The sequence below is a fragment of the Protopterus annectens genome, chromosome 3.part0 (genome assembly GCF_019279795.1).
Source record: "Protopterus annectens isolate FY-2018-M chromosome 3.part0, PAN1.0, whole genome shotgun sequence".
Taxonomy (NCBI): Eukaryota; Metazoa; Chordata; order Ceratodontiformes; family Protopteridae; genus Protopterus; species Protopterus annectens.
In genome coordinates this window covers 1,388,404,018-1,388,428,725 of record NC_056731.1, presented here as the reverse complement: position 1 = coordinate 1,388,428,725, position 24,708 = coordinate 1,388,404,018, and the positions used below count along the sequence as shown (strand labels likewise).

General features: G+C 38.9%; 1 protein-coding gene across 1 annotated transcript in view; it reads left to right on the top strand.

Moving 5' to 3' along the window:
- Positions 1-24,708, top strand: part of NKAIN3 (sodium/potassium transporting ATPase interacting 3) — a 2,685,286-nt gene that overhangs the window by 1,902,136 nt on the left and 758,442 nt on the right. The window lies entirely within an intron of this gene.

Here is a 24,708-nt window from a genome sequence, read left to right as displayed (position 1 = left end):
CACACAGAGTCAGATGCTTACTCCATGCCTAGGACAGATGAGGCCCTAGAGCAGCTGGGTGGGACTAAGTATCTTACAACCATTGATCTTACCAAGGGTTACTGGCAGGTGGGTATGGCAGAGGTCTCCTACCTAGGACATAGAGTGGGGAGTGGTAAGATAAGGCCGGAACCTGACAAAGTGGAAGCCATTCAGGCATGGCCTGCACCTGATACCAAAAAGCAGGTGAGGGCATTCTTAGGGCCAGCAGGGTACTACATAGAGTTCGTTCCCAATTATAGTACCATAGCTGCTCCCCTCATAGACCTGACCAGGAAGAACAGGCCAGATAAGGTAGTGTGGACCCCAGCATGTGAGCAGGCATTTCAGAAGCTTAAGGAAGCTTTGGGAGGACTCCCTGTGTTAGCCAGTCCAGACTACAGCAAATACTTTGTTGTGCAGGTGGATGCTTCAAACTATGGGGTGGGGGCTGTACTTAGCCAGATTTCTTCAGAGGGAGAAGAACACCCAGTGGTTTGTCTCAGTCGTTGGCTCCAACCCAGGAAGGAATGCTAAGCAGCGGTAGAAAAAGAATGTTTAGCCATAGTGTGGGCACTACAAAAACTTCAGCCTTATCTGTATGGAAGAAAATTCACTGTGATGACAGATCACAACCCTCTATTATGGTTAAACAGAGCCAGTCAGCAAAATGCTAAGTTTCTAAGATGGAGTCTGGGGTTGCAAGCATATGCTATGTCAGTGCAGCACCGCAGTGGGAGTAGTAATGCCAGTGCAGATGGGCTCTCAAGACAGGGAATGGGGTGAGGTACACCCAGATAGACCTTGTACTCTCATGTGATGTTTCTCAAGGGGTACTTGAAAAACTTGCTTGAGTTCCCCGGGTGGTGGGATGTGATGATTGGGGAGAGATGGCCAAAGGCTGCCAGCCTAGTCAAATAGAATTTGATATATAATTCTGGCATTTGTAAATAAATATAAAATACAGACATGTTTTCTTGAATGTCTACCCCACCATTAACTGGGAAAACTACTCATGTACCAAATCTTTTGCTCAACGTTTTCTAGAATTCATAAATTCCAACGCCTTGGATCAACTTATTCACACCCCCACCAGGGGCAGCAATATCCTAGATCTGGTCATTACCAACATGGGAAACCGGTGATCCACACCAGAGGTCAATTCCTCGTTGGTCAGATCCGACCACAAGCTAATCAGCCTAGACATCCACATCCCACCCCCAGCCCCAATTAGGGAAACCATCGTAAAAAACTTCTCAAAAGCCAACTTCACACTTCTTAAGACAGAAGTGGCAAATTTCATGACACCCATGCAGACGGACAATAGAGCTATGACTGCCGAATCCTACACAAATGCACTTTATAAGCACTTACACGAGTGCATGGATCATGCTATCCCTAATAGAACCAAGATGTTATCCTCCAAAAAAGGAAGCCAATCCTACCTAAGTACCATGTTCAATTATAGCCTCACCTCAGGCTTTGTACCCACTGAATGGCGCACCGCGACAGTTATCCCGCTCCACAAAGGGGGAGCCACGGCGGACCCCGGGAACTACCGCCCCATTAGCCTGACGAGGCTGGTCTGCAAGGCCATGGAACTATCATCATGGAACTCATAAACAAAGACATTGGTAATCTCCAAACTCTGGACCCTACTCAGTTTGGATTTGTAAAAGGCAGATCATGTCTCCTAAACCTGATTGACTTCTTTGAAGCAGTCACCAAAGCCATAGATGAGGGTAAAATGGTTCACACAGCTTATCTAGATCTCGCCAAGGCTTTTGACACCATCCCCCACTCTAGAATTATAGATAAGCTGACTAAACTAGGTATAAATCCCTATGTCACAAGATGGGTTGCCAACTGGCTCACAGACAGAACCCACACTGTGAAAGTAGCAGATTCCAAATCCGACATCAGACCAGTGACAAGTGGAGTACCACAGGGTTCAGTCTTGGGTCCTCTCCTGTTTGGTATCTACTTCTCTGAAGTGCAGGCCAACACAGAAGGTCATTGGCTAACAAAGTTTGCAGATGACTGCAAACTAAGAGCCATAATTGAAACTCCTAACGATGTGGACAAACTACAAAAGGGCCTCACTGAGACAGATACCTGGTGTCAAAGCCATGGCCTGAAGCTCAATGCCAAAAAGTATATTGTTATCCCCTTTGGTAAAAACTCTGTACCCATGAACTACCACATAGTTGGTGGTCTACTTAATGCCGAAAATGTGATGAGACCTTGGGACACAGGTGGACAGTAGCCTCCTTTGATAATCACATCGCCACAGTGGTCAAGAAATCCTTCTACGTGGCTCATCTCATCACAAAAGGATTCTCATCCAGAAAAAAAGAGGTCATTGTTTCCCTCTACTCATCACTCATTAGACCCATTATAGAGTACAACGCCCCTTTTGGTATGTACCTCACAAGACATCTACAACAACTGGAAAGACCACAGAAATACCTCACAAAGAGGATTACTGGCCTCAAACAGATGCCCTATGCAGACCGTCTCAAAAAACTACAGCTTTACTCCATCGCATATCGCCTACTCAGGGGCGATCTTTGCCTAACATACAAAGCTATGTCAAACCCAGAGCTGTTGGACATGCTCCACTTAAAGAAATCCCAATCCCTCCGAGCTACACGCTCTAGGGACCTTAATCTTGTCACCACAATAAACTGAACATGCTGGAGGGATAGATTCCTGTCCCAGAGACTTCCCATACCCTGGAACAGACTACCTATCTATGTCAAACAGAGCTCCTCATTAGCACTCTTCAAGAAAAATCTTGATTGGATGGGAAATGGGAAATTCACCCCGGGGATCACTTCTGTGGCTCTGCTCGACAGAGGCACAGGAAAATAATTTTCTTGGGTGGCGAATGCCAGGGTACATTTTTTGGCTAGGCTTGTATGGGCCCTAGGGCTGATAGCCTAGTACCTACCTATGAACCTATGTAAAAGAACACTGTGAAATGTGGAACTGCAAAATATGTGACAACACTGAACTCTTCTGGCCCAGTGAAGCATGTTGTGACCCCTTTATATTAGAATTCATCTCCAGGGTGGCTGGATGAAGGTTTCATGCCCATTGTTTTTAAGGCTTAAATTTATGACCAGAATTTAGATGTGGAAGGTGCTTTATTGCTCTAGTTTCTGTTAGAATATACATGTGAAATATCTTCTATTGTTGTAAGTTTCTGTGCAGGTGTTAGATTGCTAAATAATGCAGTTTGTTTGCCTGGGAAAACCTAAGTGTCAAAAATGATGTAATTTGGGGAGGGACCCAGCAAACATGTTTGTTAGTAATGTTTAAATACCATTTCTCACAAGAGACTAAAAAGCATTTTGACTTTGGACATCTGCTTATCAGCACTCTGCCTTGTGCTCACATGTAAGTTTTAACACTGTGATTTCTTGAAGCAATAGTTAAAGCTAGTAAAGATTAATTAGGTATTTTTCTTTAAAATCAGACCTGTCCTACTGTATTATTTTAAGTTTCTGTGTGATCTCTGAACTCTTAGATATCTCTGTGATGTAGTAGTTTTGTCTTGTGTTTTAATTATTTATTATTAAATATGTTTAAAGCCTTCTACCTGTGGCTGATTTCTGTAGAGATAAGCACTAGAGTACATTACATATTTATAGAGGTTATTGTAATAGGCCACTCTAAAGTAAGCCTTGACTGTTAGTCATACTACCATTGGATAGTAATATTGCACAGTAATAATTGGACACCCTTTTAAGGGCCTTTTATTAGCTGATATTATTAACTGGGTGGTGGCAGTAATTACTACTGTATAGTCTGGGTAAAGGGACATAGTTGGAGAATCTGTATCAGCCTTTCCCAAGAGTGTATGTGAAGTTGTATAAATACTTATCTCAAAGTGTGTGTGTGTGTGTGTGTGTGTGTGTGTGTGTGTGTGTGTGTGTGTGTGTGTGTGTGTGTGTGTGTGTGTGTTGTGTCAGCTACTTGGCAGGGAAATAAAGCACTGGTTGGACAGAGAGGGTACTGGAGATTTTAGCTTGACCAGTTAGGCTGAGACCTGGACCCTATAGCTGTGCCAGTGGGGAGTCTTACTGGGGACCTGGTGAGCAAGGGAGCAGTATATTGTAACATGATGACAATGGCAAATGAGATTTACAGCATCATTTGGTATGACAGACAAAGAATAAAGAATATTACTTAAGACATCCTTAAGATTTTATAAAATCCATTTTACTGTAGCAGTGACTTATAGCATGACAGAATAGACTAAGAAAATTTGTATTTGTTTACCAGGGTAGTGCATTGATCAGCAATGGTCATTTGTAGGCACAGCCTGGTTGTAGGAACATTCAAATTTAGAGGATAGTACTTTGGAAAAGTACCAAGTGCAACTGGTACAAAAATTATAAAATGTCAACTGTAGTTAGATGTATAAAAAATTTCTAAAACTGTTTATTAACACAATTAATAACACATTATTTTTAAATAGTAATAATAATAATAATAATAATAATAATAAAATAATTTAAAATTTCTAATAAATTACATGTAAAAAATGTTATAGCAATAACCCATGGCTGGGTGTGGGAAATGCTGGATTTACCCACAGTTGGCGTGATTTGGTCATAAAGCCAACAGTAGGTAAATCCAGCATTACCCACACCCAGCCATGGATTATTGCTATTATACAATGACATTATTTAAGAAAAAAAAAATACTTACTTTTCTTAAATAATATTCTTGTATAATGGTGCCATGCTGTTCTTCCACTTTGTTTCTGTATCCTGGGGCTTTCTTGATGTACTGTGCATGCATATGGGGTTTACATTCCCATGCTTACACAGTACATACGTGCTCTGAAAAGGAAGCAATGGAGAAATAAAAATCTTTGTTGCTTATTTTTATTTAGTTTTTATATAACATGAAATCAGGATACTTGAAAGGTATGAGAGAGACAGAACAGAGAAAATAAAGGAAAATCAGGTAATTTTCTTTAGTTTTGCATATTGTACCAGATTTTCCTTTTATTTTCTCTATCCCATTTGTCTCGTACCTCTGAACTGCCTGGATTTCAAAATTTATTATTTATTTATTTTTTACGGTCATGAAATGACACCCCGACCCCATGTGCAAAATGCGAAAAAGGGCTTGAGGATGGATGGATGGATGAAAACTAGAAAGGTATAGCATAGATTAATAGAAGAAAGTCTGAGTGACCGGTATATGCTCAATTTACAACGGGCATGCTGGTTGGGCTGACCAATCAACATGCTCATTTTTGAATGTTAATGGCTAGTTACTGTATAATAAGAATACATGTCAACACCGGTAGTTATCACCTGCTGCAACCAGACAACCAAAGGGGGGGGGGTGAGATATACAGATACTCATTTCCAGATTTGTCTGTTCGCATCAGTGTATGCAGTGACTTGAGACATACTTCCCCTGTGTCTGTATTTTATGTTTCCATCTGCTGCTGGCAGGTGTTTTATGTGAATTTGTAGTAGTACACAGACTCTGTGACTTTCCCCAGCATTTCATATCTTGTGCTTAACAAAAAGATTTCTTTAAATTCTGTGTTACATTTAAGTTATTCACTTTGTAGAACAGGGGATCAAGCAGTATAATGGTCACACTGAGCCTCACTTTTAGTTTTAATACTATTACTGCTACAAGCCTTTAATAACCTCATAATTCTAAAGTTAAAGTTTTTTCTAACGTTTGAAATTCTGGTCTAGTTTTAACATTAGAATAACAGACCAAGCTGAGTTCATGAAGTTATAGAAGTTCGTTTTGACTGTCTATATGTATAAATGTATGTATGTATGTGTATACCTATACATGTGTTTGTGTGTGTGTGTGTGTGTGTGTGTGTGTGTGTGTGTGTGTGTGTGTGTGTGTGTGTGTCTGCGTGCGCGCACACACACACACACACACACACATGCACACAGAGTCCAATATGCATACACCAGTACTGTGATACTCCATTTTGATAAAATAAATCCATTAGTAAAACTGAGCCATGAAATGGACTTATCATCATGTTGTGAGATGTCCAGTGAACCTACAAGTTAACATCCTCATTCTTAATATAGCACAGCCAGCCAGCTACTGAACATTGCTAGGAGTACATTGTTTGCATTATTTTAGTCTTTCAAATAACTAAACTAGCTTTGATTAGCAGTTCAGATAAAATAAAGCATGCAATATACTTGTCAGCTTGGCTCTTCTTTGAAAGATGTAGTTATTAAGGTGGCAAAAAAGAGTGGTATCAGGAAAATCTTATTTGGTTATGCGTCAGAGAGATTTAATGGAATAAACAGATGCCCTGATTTAGTGTTCCTGTGCCTTAATTCACCCCTTTATGTTGACTGTAGGTTTCCTTATCATGTAATTCCATTGTCTAAGGCAATTTAATAATGATTATGAGATCCAGGTGTGTTAACAGACTACAAAATATGGAAGGCTTGTGCACTTTACAGCAGGACCAAGAAAACACAATAACAACCTTTAATAATTAGTGGGGATAGCTTCAATACAAGCAACACAAATTTAACAGCTGAAACAGGTACACTACCATACTGTCAGACACTGGAGTATAGCACATTTACAACACACTTGTAGAGTAAAGTAGACAAGAAATCTGTCCCTGATATTTATACGTATCAGCAGTAATAATAATGTATTAAAATTCTGTGGGACATTCTTGCTGAGATTAAAAACTACTAAACTGGCTTAGCTTCATTGCAAACTAGTTTGCTTCACTGCATGACTCAGCACAATTTTTTTTGCTAAGCTGAAGACTGCTATGTTTAAAGATAAATAAAGATTACAGTACTAAGTGATCTGGTTTCTTTTCCAACTGATTAAACCTGTATTGTGTTCATATGTCACTAAGCGTAATCAAACTTTGGCTGTCATGAAATCTAGTCAGCTCTTACCTCTTCTGTACCCAGTCTGATAACACTTAGTGTTATGCTACTGAAAGTACATTATTACTCCCACAACGTGACTCATTTTGTGAGTGATATAAATATTTAATTAATTAATCTGGAGGCCTAAGCAACAGACTCACACCATCACAAAATAAAGCATAATCACTTCACTTAAGTATGCCAAGGTGGTCAAGCGGTCACAAACTAGGCCTCCTAGTATTAAAACTAAGACATTTCAGCCAACAGGCCATACATCTTCAACACATATGTTGCGTATATCAACAGTCGTTACACATACTTGACTGAATCACAAGGGTGCAAGCTACATGCCCATAATGCCAACAACATATATAATCTGTGACTCTGTTGCAATGCACACTGACACCACCCTGATGAAATTCAACAAGAAGAGGGTGTCAGATATCTGTCTTTCTAGAGCCAGGATCCAGGATGTTTTGAAAATTCCTACCTCGCTCCATCTTGAAAAATACAACTACAACCTGATGGTAGCACACATCAGGGTGAATGACATTAGGTACTCCACCCAAGGGTAAATGCAGAGGATATGACTGAAATTGCTGTGTGTGGCAGAAGCAGAATACACAGTGGTTTTCAGTGGTGTCCTGCCACTGTCTAGAATTATGCCAAAATTCAAGGACAAGATAATTTGCTTCAGTAATTGGATTAGTAGCTAGTGTCATTCTAGGGCATATACTATGTGTCTGCTTGGTGTAAGATAGTTAACAGACCCTACTCCTTTGCGAGGGGTGGTCAGCAGCTGCCTTTCTAGGGCTTTTGCATTATGGGTAGAGCTTTTGCTTTCCCATAGTGGCTTTTTTATGCAGAATCCTCCTACTCAACATTCCCACCTAGGAAATTCCATCTCAGAACACATTAACTTAGCTCATGTCAAGGTAGATTCCTCATGACCCCAATTTTGAATTTTGTGGAAATCCAAGTCACACATAAACAAAATTAGCTGCCACTTTAGAGCCAGCTATACATTACCCTCCATGTTCCCCACAGATCATGATAGCAACCTTAATGCCATTATCAATATCTCTGTAAACACTAATACATGTATTATATATGACTTCAGTTATCATACAATAAACTGTCTCACTTATACCACAAATCAGAAACATATCCAAGCCTTCCTTGACTGTGTAAATATGAATTAACCAGAACAGATGTTAATTCATTCACTCCAACTGAGTGGGTGGAGCCTAAGACTTTTGACAGAATCAAATTATGTTCTCACATTTAACCCGCAGTAGTGGTGCTGCGGTAGCATTGTCGCCTCACAGCAAGATGTTGCCCCGTTCGATTCTCAGCTAGAGCGTCTTCTGTGTGGAGGCATGCGTGAATGGGCATGCCTTCGTTGAAGGTTGTGCGTCAGGGCTGGTAACTCGGCACGTAAAAATCTACTACCAAACATTAGCGGACCGGAGTTCCGCTGTGGCTACCCCTAACCGGGATAAGCCGAAAGACACAACAACAAATTATGTTCTCACATTTCAAAAAAATCTCCATATCTCTGGAACCACAGAAGTTATGAAAGAAGTATAAAAGGCAAATTCTTTATCACAAACTATTTTATAGTGGTAGCATTCTTTAGGTTCTAGATCTTAAACCAAATTTTATAAGTCACAGTAAAAACAGTGGCCCAAATTCAATAAAGTCTACAATAAGTGTACACGATATGTATTCAAGAACATTCTTATCACATTGCTTGTGCTTTCTAGTCACGCAGAAAGAGTACACTAAGTCTACATTTAGTCTACACTTTGTGGTAATCTTTATGAATCCCTGTCAATATTTAAAGCTGGAAAAATATCAGTAGGAAAACTAAGGAGGTATGAGTTATGTCTGTGCTGTCTGTTCACTCAGAATGGTATACACTTTGTGTACACTTAGTGTACGCATTATTGAATCCTGGGGAATAACTATTACGTGTAATATTTTGTAAATAGCTCAGAATATCTCTGCAACCACTCAAGTTACACACATACTGTCAACAGCATTTTATTCATCTAGCTGAGAGCTTCATATGAGGCTAAGGAGTTCTGTCTGTGTTACTTGATTGTTGAGATATTTAGAAAAATGTGAAAATTATAGCTATATAAATTAATATAATAAAAACAACAGTTAATATCATTTTCCATGCACTAGACAGAGGTCAAATATGAATGCAGTTGAGCTTGTCATTGTGTAAGCTTTAAGATGAAATCATTCAAAACCTTTTACCTAGCATGGTTTTGGAATCATTGATGCAGACATGAACAAGCCATATTTGAGTACTAGAAGCATCAGTAGGAGGTAACTGCAGATGCACCTGGAAGCGTCACTCAGATGTAATGAGTTAAGCATTCCTACTAGGTGACAGAATATGTTGGATGTTGTCCTTACTAATATTGCTCCTTCATGTGCACCTGCACAGGTAACATCTTCCATCCTCAAATAAAACCAAAAATTAGTGATATTCAGATATGAAGGTGGAGATACCTCACAGACAAATAAATAATTATTCAGGGACTTCTCAAAAGAAAATTTTCCCTAGCTGCTTGGTGGCCTAAATAAATTTCTGAATATCCCTACCCAGAATGAGCACAGAAGTGGAGCCAAACCCTTTACCTCCCACCTCTTTTCCTACCTAAATAGCTATTTAGACAGAGCAGTACTTATCCATAACAAAATCAAATATTCTGGACATTTAAAAGCAAACCCTTAGGTTTGAACACTTGCCTAAATAAATTCTACAACAAAAAGATGAAAGTGCTCCATCCTAACAGCACACTCAGATATGCCAGCTAAGAATGCATAGCGGCAGACATAATATACAGAACTGATTAAGAATTCCAAATGTCCACTGATACCAAAAGAAATTGTAAATCCTTCTTTAACAATGGAAGAAAGTTAAGAAAAAAAAATCTATTATTTTTTTCAGAATTGATTGACAATGATATTGTCCATTCTTATACCAAAGAAATAGCTGACATTCTCACCAACAAATTGAGTGTGGCCTTAATCTTACCTACAATACTCCCCTGACTCCTAACTTACAAGATCACTCTGGAGCAAGTCTTATCAGTTATTTCATAAAACAAGTAACCACACCATTGTACCCTAATAATATACCAGGAAATGTCATAATTATTGATTATTGACATGGCCTGATGGAGCCACTGTTAAACCTCTTTAACGTGAGTCTTGCGATGAGCTATGTTTCTGAACCCTGAAGAAAAGGCCATCATGATGCCACAACATAAAAATAGTTCAACTACCAGCCGTTGTAGTTATAGACCACTTAGTTTTATTACACTTGCTTGTAAAGCCATAAAACATAATAATTCCTGATTTCATAAATCTAGACATGGGAAGCACTGGGCAGAAGAATATCTAGCTATACATCTTCTGATTGACTATGTGAAAAGGACATGAACAAAAACATTAGTATAGGAAGCAATGTTTCGAGACATGCTGCCAAGCATAATATCCTGCAAGTCATATATTTTCCCAAATGTATTACCATCCTGAAATAAACAAAACAATATAAATGGTAGCAATCACCCAGAGAATCTGTTCTTATCCTTAAACCTTACATTTAATACCAAAAGTGTCATATTCTATCAGAAATAGATGTGTGCTGCTTAATAGGATATGCTGAACAAAAAAAAAAGACAAATGATACTATGAGATAACTTTCTGCTAGGTATGAGCTCTTACAATATGAGGTAATCACTATTAGATGTACAATGTTTCCAGTCTAAACATATGCAATAGATAGATATTTGAGGAACAACAGGGATATCTCTTGTAAATATTGTACAAGGACAGTTTAGATATTTCTGTAAACATTCAGATATATAATCATCCTGCTGAGTGAAATATAATAATTATAGGCTATTCGCAATATTATGTAAACAGTAAGCATGGGCAGAGTTTGAATAAAAACAATTTTAGTATTTCAATGGAGTTGTTTGTTTTTTCACTCAAGAAGGCATGATGATGTTTACTAATAACTTTCATAGACCACCCTAGAAAACACAATATAATGTACATTTGCTCCATGAATTATGTGAAAGGATGAAAATGACAGAAATAAGAGGTTTTAAAACAGTGGGCATCATTAAATTCAAACAGAGAGAACAAGGCTATTGTGTAATAGCCAATGCATCAGTGTAGAACTCCAGCTGGGCTAACAAGATGTGGAGAGTTAAAAGGTCAGCTTTTAATGCTTGTAAATAAATCTCAATAAAACAAGTGTCATTGTGGTATAAACACATAAAATCAAAAGAGAAATGTGAATGTATGCTCAGAGGAGCGAAGGTGAATAGGTTAAATGGGGAATAAATGAAGCAATCAAAGGGAATGCAATTAACAGTTGTTCTTAGCGTAAGCAAAAAACAAGAAGGAGAGAGAAATGAGCTAGTAAAACAGTGAACAGCAAAGCTTCTATAGCATCTGGAAAGGATTAAAGATAGCTGAGAGTAGGGATACAGGACTGCAACTGAATATGAGCTTTAAACATGTATTTGTTAATGTCAAATATTAAATTCCATTATTTGCACATAGTCACAATGGCAGCTTAGTTTCAGCGGTTAAAATTAAGAAGTATGAAGCAATGAACATTTGAAAACAAAGACAGCAATTCTCTACTGTACTTTATCCTCTGTTAAATAATTTGATAATGGGGAGACATGGGTATGAACTGATGTTTGCCAGCATATGTAAATTCATACTTGTGACATGCATGCTGGGTTTTCAAAGTAACTACTACATGAATTAAATGAGCTACCCCTGTGGTTTTGTGTTTATGATCTCTGTTTCACATACTTCAGCATCTGAGGTTCAGCCATCATCTCTAGATGTTGCCCTTGAGTAGTTTGTGTGTTCTCCCCATGACTGTGGTTTGATTAACTAGGTACTCCAACTATCCATATATATATTGTATTTAACCTTTTCCAGATCATGACTGGGAAGGGTCCATAATGATAAGTTAATTTACTTTGTTCACAAATGGGAAAAAAATGCAGAAATCAAAAATGCATCACTAAAAATAAACACAATGAGTGGGACTCGAGGACAATTCATTCATTGCAGAAAGCTTCCAGAAACTTTCTTCATATAGTAGTGACCGACTCAGCAGGAAATACATTGTTAGTTTATCCTGGTGACATAGATGTGGCCTGCACTATGCATTCTGACTTTATAAGTAGTATAGCTGTCCCTTTACCGTGTGGACATTCAATCCACAGGGCGGGCATTCCTTTCGCAGTGTGGACATTCTTGTGGACATTCCCTTCATACTGTGGGCATTCCCTTCACAGTGTAGACATTCTTGTGGACATTCACTTGACAGTGTGGAAATTTCACTGTACATTCCCTTCATAGTGTGGACATTTCTGTCACAGTGTGGACATTCCCTTCGCAGTGTGGACATTCCCATGAACATTCCTTTCACAGTGTGGACATTCCCTTCACAGTGTGGGCATTCACTTCACAGTGTGGATATTCCAGTGGACATTCCCTTCACAGTGTGGACATTTACTTCACAGTGTGGACATTACTCCTGTTATCTGGTGCTCCTTGTCTAAAGTCTCCCCCTCCACCCTCAGTGATATACACAGCACACTTCTTGCCCAGGTAAGTTCCCTTCTACTGCATGTTAGTTTGAGAAATGATGATTGCCTAGGGGACTCTCCTCTCACCTTGCATTAAATTGAGTAGAGATTTATCATCTAAGAGAACTCCCCTCTACTTCTACTAAGTTTGAGAAATGTTTGCTGTGCAGGGAAACCCAGCTCCCACTCCAAAGAGAATATGTGTTGTAAGCACATGGGGCTAAAGTGGATTCTTAATGACTTTACAAATTTCATTACTACTAGTGCTGACAGATTGTAGTATTTATACTAAAAACCAGTTGCCTAAAATGAAAATAAAATATTTTTGATGGGTCAAGCCACCTTCCATCCCCCAATGTGGGCAACCTCTATACGTGCAATGTGTATTCGCTAATTTGACACAACATTTGGGAAAAGAGCAAATTCAAAATTCATGGAGAGTAGTTTTCAGCAAAACCGTTTCGCAGCATCAGCACTAACACTAATTGCCGTTACAGAGTTGTCACATTGCCAGCAAAGATCTATATGAATTAACAGGTCTCCTACAAGCCATCAAGAAGTCAACTTCTTGAAGTAAAAAAAAAATCAGCTGATCATAAGCACCAGCTTTTTTCGTACAAGATCACGGCACAGTAGGGACTGGGGAATTTATTCATTCTCCACTGTATTCCAATCTCCGAGCTGGTATATATAATTAGCAGAGAGTGTGAAGGTATGGGGGGATTGCTCCTCTACAAATAAGTAGATTTTGTTTTTATTCAAATCTTTGTGATGTAAAAGTAGTGTGTATTGTGATTCAAACAGTTTTAAGTTAATGATATGCATTCAGAGTTTTGATACTTCAAGTGTCTGATATAGATTCAATCTAAGTACATCATAAATGTATTTTCACTGTACTTTCAGGATCTCTATCCCTTTTAAGTTACTCTAGCACAGCATTACATATCTGGTGAATAGGGTAATATTCCATCAGTGGCTACTGTTTTTCCAATCATCAAGCTCTGTTTTAAGGTTATGATTACCTTTTTACATTTTAAGCAAGATGGTGTGCATTTCTGTGCCTGATCTCACATTCATGCAGCTACTGTCATGTAATTGGATAATGACTTCCATTTTCACCAGCTTTGACATGATTTCCACCTAATCTGTCAGTACCATACTTAAATATGTGAAGCTCAATGAGAATAGCTGTGACTGAAAGGTAAGCTCCATGGGACCCGATAACATCCCTGGCTGTATTATACATGAACTCAAGCATTAGCTCTCAGCTCCATTAGACACCTTATTCAACCAAAGCCTGAGCACTGGCTTCATCCCAGCTGAATAGAGGGCAGCCACTGTTAACCCTGCACACAAAGGTGGAGCATCCACTGACCCAGGCAATTATAGGCCCATCAGCCTTACTAGCCTGATTTGCAAGGCCATGGAATGCATTATCATGGACCTTATAAACAAGGACATTGGCAACCTCCAAACGCTTGACCTCACACAGTTTGGTTTTGTCAAAGGGAGATCATGCCTGTTAAACTTGGTTGACTTCTTTGAAACAGTCATCAAAGCCATGGACGGGGGCAAGACGGTACACACCACCTACCTTGACCTAGCCAAAGCTTTTGACGCGATTCCCCACTCGGGCATAATAGATAAACTCACCCAGCTAGGCATCAACCCATATGTAACCAGATGGGTAGCTAACTGGCTCACTGATAGAACCCACTCAGTTAAAGTAGGGGAAGCCACCTCTAGTACTAGACCCGTAATGAGTGGTGTATGCCAAGTATTGGTCTTGGGCCTCTGCTGTTTGGGATATACTTTTCTGAGGTGCTAGCCAAAACCACTGGTCTGTGGCTGACCAAGTTTGCAGATGACTGTAAGCTGGATGCTGTCTTAAATTCCCCTAGTGATATGAACATCCTCCAAGAGGGCTTTGCCCAGACTAATGACTGGTGCCAAAAGCATGGCCTCAAACTGAATGCCAAGAAATGCATCATTATCCCCTTTAAGGAAAATGTCATCCCCACTAATTATCACATTTATAACAACATCCTAAGCATGCAATCAGTCATTAGGGACTTGGGCACCCAGGTTGATAGCAACTTGACTTTTGCCCACCACGTTGCCTCCATTGTACAGAAGACTTTCTACATGGCCCACCTCATAAATAAGAGTATTTCATCCAGGAACAAGGAGGTCATAACATCCCTGTACCTCTCCCTTATCAGACCCATTATCGAGTACAATGTCCCCTTCGGCATGTACCTTACCAAGCACATGCAGCAGTTGGAGAGACCACAGAGGTTCCTGACCAGGAAAATCCAGGGTCTCAAACACCTACCCTATACACATAGGCTAAAAGTCCTATCCCTCTACTCAGTCTCATACAGACTGCTCAGAGGTGACATTTGTCTGGCATACAAGGCCATTTCAGACCCAGCCTTGATGGAGTTGCTGCATATCCATAAGACAAACTCAGCTCATGCAATCCACATGCAAGGCCTTAACCTGGTCTGTGACATTTGTAGAACTTGTTGGCAGGATAGATTTGTGTCCCAAAGACTTTGCCTGTCTGTGGAATTGACTCCCTTTCCATGTCAAGCAGAGTACCTCTCTAGCCCTCTTTAAGAGGAACCTGGATGAATTGATGGGAAACAGAAAATATACCCCTCGGGATCCCACATGTGTCCCTGCTGGACAGGAGAAACAGGTGCTGACTTTGAGTGAACATGGGCGAAATTCTTGGCTAGGCTTATAAGGGCTTCTGGGCCAATAGCCTAGTATCATCCTATGAACCTATAAGACACTGTAAGTGCATGGATTATGTGGCAGCAAAAATCAGCTTATGCTGCAAAAGTCATTATGCTTGCCTCACATTAAAAAAATATATTTTCCAATAATCTGTCACTTGATCAAAAGATATTTGGCTAGGAAACAAGCAATTGTGTTTGATAAGTTCTGGGTATGAGTCCTGCAATGAACTTTTTTCCTACTGTTTGCCTCTGAGCAAGTCACATTACTAAATATCTTCACTCCTGAGTCATCCTTGATCCCAAGTCACCCCTTAAAACAGGCATTTGTGCCTAATTAGCTTAGATTTATTTATTTATTTATTTATATTTATTTATTTTACATTTGTTGACCGGGATAATCTGACTGGATATATGTCCATTTTCAGCAGAGGCCCGGGGAGAAAAGCTCCAAGATAATAATACACATTGAACATTTAGTAAATGCTGGTTTCAAGCAGATTACAGTCATAAGCAATACCAGCATTAAACACATATAGTGCTAAATTATTATAAAACACTTTACAAAACATAACATTATTTTCAAAGTTATATATACATAACATTACATTCAGGTTTAAGACACATTGAGCAGCAGTTATACAATTGACCCTTCCTGAAATGGTGTGGTAGAAAAAAGTTAGAAGTAGTTGAAGGTAAGGCACCAAAGTAATAGAGAGGTCACTAGTTGGGTTAGTGCAAGGACATAACCAATGAATTTTGAAGTATTTCTTGAGTTTGTTTTTTGAATTGAGTAGTGAGGGTTGTAGGGTCAAGTCAGCTGGGAGTCTGTTCCATGTTTTTCAAACAGAGTTGGCAAACAGAGACCCCCCAGCTGAGTTGCTGGATTTGTATGTTAGGAGTCTAGTGGATGATCACAGTGGCCAGGTGCTGATGTAGGGGCTGATAATATTTTTTAGTGCAGGTGTGTTTTCTGGTTGGTAAAGGACTTTATATGCCACTATTAGCTGGTTGAACTGCAGTAGACTAGGCAGTTCAAGCCATCCTAGACGGTTTAGGTTGTGACAGTGCTGTGTCTGGTAGGCTGTGCCAGTAGCAAATCTGGCAATGTGGTTATAGCAGGATGATAGTTTATTAAGATCTGTTTTGGTTAAGTTGGAGAATAGAGGTGAGGCATAGAGAAGAGTTGATAGTAGATGTGAATGGACAATTGCAGTTCTAGCAAGTGGGGTAAGGAAAGGTTTGATTCTGTAAAGAGAGACAAGTTTTTTATTAATGGCTTTGATAGTTTGATTGATATGAGCATCAAACTTCAGGTTGTTATCAACAATGACACCCAGTAGTTTACTTTGGGCTTCTGGGGAGATGATAATGCCATTGTTAGTGGTTATGTTGAAGGATGGCAGAGGGGGGTCCTGTGTGTGGGGAAGAAGAGGAGCAGCTTAGTGTTGTTGGGGTTTAGGATTAGATGTTGATTGGAGAGCCATTTTTCCACTTTATTGAAGGTATTTTTGGTTAATGTGAATAACGTAGCTGTCAGAACAAATCAAGGTGGAGTCATCCACATATTGAATGCAGGTAACATCTGGTATGACTGAATGAAAGTTGTTGATAAAGATGGAGAAAAGAAGGGGTCCTAGTATTGAGCCCTGCGGGCTCCTAATGTGATTGGTAGGTGAGATGATAGCTTGTCCTGCCATAGGACTGCCTGTTGCCTGCCCTGCAGGTAGGATTGAAACCACTGGAGTGCACGGTTGTTTAAGGAGAAGGCCTTCAAAGTATTTATAAGTATTTTGTGATCAACCATGTCAAAAGCCTTGAATAGATCTAGAAAGAGTACTGAGGATAGTTTGTTATTATTTCTGTTGTGGTTAATGGCATTAGAGAAAGACAGGAGGGCAGAAGTAGTACTGTGGTGTGGCTTAAAGCCATGCTGAAAGTTTGAGAATAGCTTGTTCTGTGTGAGGTAGTGCATGAGCTGTATGTGTACACACTTCTCCATAATTTTAGCTAGAAGTGACAGAATAGCTATGGGTCTAAAGTTTGACAGTTCAGTGGAACTGCCTCCTTTAAGGAGAGGTATGACATGGGAGATTTTCAATATAGTGGGTACAGTAGCTTCAGATATAGCTTTGTTGATCAAAATTGAGATTGGGTATGATATTGTGTCAGCAGTCTTTTGCAGATAGTCTGTTGGGAGGAGGTTGGCAGCCAGGGTGGTGGGTCTTAGTTTCTTAAGTAGGGCATGAATAAGTTGAGTAAGAACAGGTTGGAAGGTAAAGTATGTATATTGGGTGTGGCTGCATTAGAATTAGAGCCATTGGGAGAGAGTTGGCTGGCTAGAGACTGTATAGTCTCTGTGAAGAAGCTGTTGAAGTTATTAGCAATGTCTACTGGGGATTTTTGTTGGAAAGCTGATGGGGGGGGGGGTGGAGTGGCAGTTTGGCCTGGGTGGAGTAGTTTGTTTATTCCTGCCCAGAACCTCTGAGGTTTGTTTTGGTGTTTTTGCAGTAGATGGTAGTAGTGGTTCTTTTTGTCTAAGGTTATGGATTTTTTGGTGTCATTCCTTAGCTGTCTGAGTCTTAATTGATCAAGTGGGGCTTTTGTTTTTCGGTAGGTGACCCATGCTTTGTTTCTGAGTGAAAGTTTGGTTTTGGTATCTTTAGAAAGCTATGGTGCAATATTAACTTTGGTTCTAATAGAGCTGCTGGGAGCATGGGAGTTAAGAATGGCAAGGAATATGGTGTTAATGTATGCTACTGCTTCATCTAGGGGGAGACTTTTTAGTACTGACCAGTTGCATGCCTTAAGTTCATTTTGAAACTTGGTGAGAATAAAATTATTGTTGTTTCTTAATGTTCTATAGGTGGGTTGGTAGGAACAGTCTACTTTGAGCTTGATTACATAGGTGAGACATTGGTCACTTAGGTCGTCAGGCAAAGTGCCTGATTTATAGGATTGAAGATGGGTATTGACGAGTATCCAGTCTGGAGTACTTTCCATGTTATTGGGTTTTCCTGTCCTGGTGGGGGGGTTATGATATGAGTAAATCCATAGAGGTTTATGTGGGTTGTGGGGGTTTTACAAGAGCAAATGTTCCAGTCAATGTTGAAATCCCCAAGAACAATTGTTTCTTGGGGTTAGTTATTAGATAGCCAATATAAGAAGTCTTCTAAGGTTTCTGTGTTCCTCCCTGGGGGAATGTAGATACAGACAATGTTTACATTTTTGTTTTTATTATTTTGTAGTTTTGAGAGAAGAATTTCAGCATTATTGACCTGGGGGTGGCTGTTTGGTGTCTATGCTTACAGATAGGGTAGACTTGTAAAGTATGGCTATCCCACCACCCTTTCTGGTGGTATGGTCTAGTTGAAACATATTGTATCCTGGCGGCAGAATCTCATGGTCCTTGGTGGAAGGCTTTAGCCAAGTTTCTGTTATGCATAATATATCTGGGGAATGAACAGCTAAGAGGGCATGCAGGTGCTAAATTTGGTTATTTATGCTCCTAATGTTTAGATGGCAGACCAGTAGTGAGCTAGGAGGTCTATTTGTTGGAGCTATATTGGTAGGGGATATAGTAGGGGGATTAGGGCCAACAGGTGGGGATGGACCAGGGTTTGGGTGAATGTCTCTGTCCTTTGTGAGGGTGTATTGTATCCTGAGTATGAGTTTTAAGATTTTGAATAAAGTTTTGTAATAGTGTCCAGTTTTAGGACTAATGTAACTAGGACTAGTAAGCTGGTAGTAAGGTAAGGAGGTAAGCATGAGGGAAGTGAGTAAGGGTGCATTATCTGTTGTAGATGGGATGGATGTTTGGAATTTAGGGTAGTGGAAACCTGGGTGATCCTGATATTCATAGGCAGTTAGGAGATATGGGATGAGTAAAAGGGGTAGAAGTAGAGTTAATAAGACTATTTTGAGAGATAGCATACCTACTGAATGAGACTTGAAACTTAGGCAAAAGGAATAGTAGAGTTAGAGGACTGGTGGCATCAGGTTGAGGGTGGTGCTGTTGAGTGACAAGTTGTTACCGATTGGTTTAAAAAAGTGGGATGTGATCTAGTACCAATAAATGTAGCAGCACCAGGGGTGGGAGGTATTTGGGGGCAGGGTGGGGTGTGAAGCGAGCCCAAGCGGAACAGGGATGAACCAATGCCTGTAGTAAGTTGTAGCAGTTTAACCTGTTTGAAGAAAGGGGTGGGGGGGGCAGTAGGAGTGGTTAGAGGGATACCTTGATTGACTCAAGACACCACATTTGAGGTAAGTTGAATATAAGGGCCTAAAATCTGAACTCAGCACTTTAATGTTACTTGCACTCAGCACGTTAATTTTACTTATGTTTAGCAGGAAAGACAGACCAACAGTATACAATTTTGAGGATTTTTATAAGAGTTACTTGTTCAAATATCAGACAAGTAAGTAAAACTTTCAAAAGGAATCTATGTTTGGCTGTTAGAAAGCCAGAAAGGTACAAGGTATACCTGTAAAAATTAGGGTCAGAGAGACAAATGTAAGAGTCAGTGTACTTTAGTTACAGGGGAAGGAGGCAAACACTCAAGCAGAAAAGAGCCCTATGGCTGACCAAAATGGTGACTTGCTTAATTACACAGCACTGTAAGAAAAAGATTAACAAATTTTTTTTTATATGTGTGACCTACTCTGATTAATTGCTGGGAGAAAGAGTTTTTGTTGTGGTGGCCAATTGCAATTCTGTAGACACTGTTATGCAGGAGCTGCAGTATCCTAGTGTAGGTAAATGCGAAGTTCAGCTAGGAAAAGAGAAAAGCATACATAGTAAAATGAATGAAATAAAATGTATATGTCAACAGGCTAGTGCAGACTCTTGCCCTTACTATAGAACCTCAGGCACTGCAATGTTTTCAACAGCTAATTGTACTAGAAAAACATGTTTTATTAAATATTTTGAATTAAATCAATAACCAGGGAACTGAGGAATAGATAAGAAGCATTTTATTTTTTTTTACTTTATAATTACACTTATCTGTGTTTTGTTGCTTGTGAAGCGAACGTGCTTTCAAGTGGTATTGATTAGGTCTTAGTGCTGCCCTGAAGTTTTGACAAACTCCTTGCAACCAGCTGTAGAAAGGGGCAGAGATGTATAACACCCAAAGAAGTTTAAGTTTCCTAATCACTGAGCGAGACCTGTTACTGTGACTCCTGATGCCTCGACAATTTAACTGCAAATCCTAAAGTAAACAATTGATCCCAAAACTTGCCGTTACACGTTTAAAGTATTTTTTTGTTATTTGTTTATTTACTGCAGGTAGATGGACCAGCTACCTAGATCCCTGTTTGCCATGAAAAGACAGAGCTTTACAGTGCAAAAGGAGAAATCTAGCAGAAAGAAATACATAATGCATAAAACTGAAGTTACCAAGATGTGCCCAGTTAAGCTACAGCATGAAATTACAACATGGATTTCACATAATTTCCATGAATTACACAACGAGAATGATAATAGAACAAATTAGGGTCTTCTTCAGGTACATGCACACTAATAGCTCATGAAATACCTCCTCACTGCTGCATGTTCGAAAAAGCACATGCTCAAACTTCTACTGGCCTGATCTTCCACTTATACATAGCCTTCCCACAACAGACCCTATACAACTGTATATCCCTACTCTAACTCTAAATCTCCCAATCACTCCCTAAACCTAAATCTCCAACCCTATCCCTAAAACTAAATTCTCTGACCATTCCCTAAGCCTGAAACTCCCATCTAGATCCCTAAACTTAAAACTCCCTTCCTGCTTCCAAAACCCACCTTCCTACTAACTAAACCTAAAGTCGCCTTCCCATTCTGTCAACATGGTTACATGCCCAAACACATATTTGAGCTCAAGTATGAGCAACCACTTACCTTAGCTATAAGGTGCTTTGACGTCCTGGCTTCAAGACAGTGGTTTTCAAGCACTTGGCTCCTGTAGTGCTCCCTACACATGCATGTTTAGATAAGAAGTTTTTAGTGAATGATGTATATTATTCCAGTCAAACTGTATGTCTGTAATACTACTCACTGTAAAAATACTTCTTCCATATCGCTCATTTTTCTTATTTAAACTCTTCCTGTTAAAGGATACCTGCTTCATTTCTCAGTCTTTCCAGTTATCAGGAACAATGTTTGATCTATCATGTGTGTAGCAATATACAAAACATTGTGGCCTGCATTACTGAATTTTTGTTTTTGCATGCATTCATAAGGGAGATGTGAAGTATACAGGCAAGAAAAAAGTATCATGCATCTTCCAGCTCTTTGATACAGACACTACCATTTTACTCAGCTGTTAAACACAGTAATTTCCTCTATAAATATAGTATTTCACTAAAGATGAGCTTGTTGTTTATCTCAGACAGGTCATAACATAGGAATACCATCTTATGCTTTATATCACATAAGACTTTGTACTTAAATTATTGGTGCTCCCATCAAATATGATTACTGTATTACTGTCTTTAGTTTTCTAAGTTTTTATTCTTCTTGGTGTGTCCCCTATTTTTATACCCAATATATGTTACACTGACTCTCTTCATTAATTCTAATTGGTAATGTATCATTTTTCTCTCACTCTGGATTCAGCTGTTACTAGATTATTACTTTTCAAGAGCAATCTGCCATCTTCCTTAATGACTGCAGTTCATTTAAGATATCTGAGGTGTTATTGACCAAACTGTTTTTGTAGCTGGAAATAATGGAGGAAAGGACTCTACACAAACAATCATTTGTTTTTGTTTTTATGTATAGAAGTATTTTTTTTATTTTATGTGCCAGTTTTTGACTGTTTTTCAGCCATGACTAAGGACACAGCATAGACAGTTAAGTGGAGCCAGTCAAATGACCTTCAAACTCTAGACCCAATACAGTTTGTCTTCATTAAGGGTAGATTGTGCTTATTGAACCTTGTAGACTTCTTTGAGAAAGTCACCAAAGCCCTGGATGAAGGTAAGACAATGCGTACAGCTTATCTGGACCTAGCCAACGCCTTTGATCCAATCCCCCACATGGGTTTCATTGAAAAACCCTCCCACCTAGGTGTTAAACATTACATCACTGGATAGGTAGCTAATTGGCTCACCAACAGAACACATACTGTCAGAGTTGGTGACTTCATCTATACCAGTAGATCTGTCAACAGCAGCATACCCCAAGGGTCTGTACTGGGCCCTTTACCATTTGAAATCTATTTCTCGGAAGTCCAGGCTAAAGTAGATGGGTTTTAGCTTACTGAGTTTGCTGACGATTGTAAACTAGGCACAATCATTGAGTCCCGCAATGAAACAGTTAAATGGCTTTTTCTTAAAGATTAAGAGTCATACAATATATTCACAGTAAGAAAAGAAAAGAAATGAAAAGAAAAATCAGACCCATCAGGTCAATACTCTCCATCAAATCCTTTAAAACCATTCTGAAAGACTTCTTACTAAAATCTGGTTCTGTTCTTGCTCAACCACAGGATAAACTATATCCCTAAATAGGAACGAGTCTCTATTTATATCTTACACCTCCTAACTCCCCCTTCTTCATTAACTTCCAGACTTCAATCAATTTCTCCCCCCAGACTCTCAACCAAAATATGTGATAACCCTGTTTTTCTTTCTCTCACTTCGTATTGTTGTTCCTATTTGTATTATACTAACTTATCTTCAATTTCTCTAAACTGGCTAACATTTCCCTAAATATTAAATCATTGTCATATAAGTTGTATCTAATTTTTAGCCAGTGATGTCACATTGTTTAATTTGGTATGATTATTTAAGCTATAAATGTTGTATTATTTTTGAAGATTGTAAAATTATTGTTCTTAAAATGTTTTTGTAATAGTTTTGAGTTTTTCTCCCTGGGCTAGTCTTCTTAAAATGAACTTTAGATCTGATTTGTCCTAATGAGAATCATAAGTTTCTATTCACATTAGAGGATACCATACTTGACATGGAATCCTTTAAATAATGGTGATAAGGAGGGTTATTAAATCTTGAAATCAATAGCTCAACATTTGTTTGCCTGGAGTGAGCAAAGATTTTCAGTAAAAATTAGCAACTTACACAATAATTTATTTATTATTTTATTTATTCTTTGTTGGCCAGGTTAGTCCTCTTTTCAGGGGAGGCCAGAGTTAGAATTCACACTGACTATGGAAAATTTGGTCTAGACATCAGAGCTCTTTCCCTACCTTTTTCCAATAAGTGCCATGGGATCTTTTACATCCACATGAACTACAACCAACTCAGGCAGATTGGACTTCATTTTAACACCTCTTCCATGCATCCATAATTTAATCCAGAATCCATACTGTTAAATCATCTAATGTATTACAAATACTACCCGATTTAATAGATCAGATATTAGGCCTGAGAAGGTAAATAGTGGTCAAGATCATAACTGAGTGAGAAGGAAATGGGGTATTCCAGTCAGGTCATCAAACATAATTTCAGTGAAGGTAAACAGACCAAAAGCTCTTCACCATCATTTTTGTGTAAACTCTGGAGTTGGTATATTGATGTTCAGGGGGTGCAGGGGTGCAGGGGGTATGCCCCCCTGCAAAAAAATATTTCTCTGAGGTTTGAAAGCATTTTCATCACGTCTTTCAGTTTAGCTGTATTTATCAAACCTGCTGTCAGTGAGATGATATGTATTCAGAATGCGGCAGTAATTAGGTCCCAGACTGCATCCATTGTCCTCTCTTAGCCATGGAAGAAGACAACCCTTTGTAAGGTAGTTGGCAGACATGAAATTTTGGTAGAATTTAAAGCAAATAAGAAGTCTTTTTCTAAAAAAGAGAAGTGGATGACATACAAAGATACATTAGAACTAAAGTGTACTTAAGAGGCAGGAAACACAATATATAAATAAGGGTTAAGTACATTAGTTATAAATCTAATATTGTTTTGAATTAAACAGAATTAAATTATATATCTATGATATAATATTAAAAGATGAGAATATTTTTTTAATGTTAAACAAATAAACTACAGGTTAAGCATTAGCTCCTCCTTACGCATATTTTTCCTATAATGCCATTTATTACCTGTATTATTAGATCATTCCATTATTTGGAGATTCTGTCTTTAATTGAATGATTTTGTAATTAGTGATAGGCAAGATGTAAGACAGTTAGGTATGGGAAACAAAATGAATCTACTGTTTTCTAGGATGAACTTCAGTAGAGATGGTAACCATTCTTTAACATGTATGTTTCTTTTCATAATTTTATGGCAGAGTGAGCCATTATCAGGCAACATCATACAGAATGTCATGCAGGGAAAAAGAAAAAAAAACATAGTTATTAATCATTTAATACAGATTCATGGATTCACAGGTAAGTACTAGGCTAGCTGACCCTGTGGACCATATTAAGCCTAGCCAAT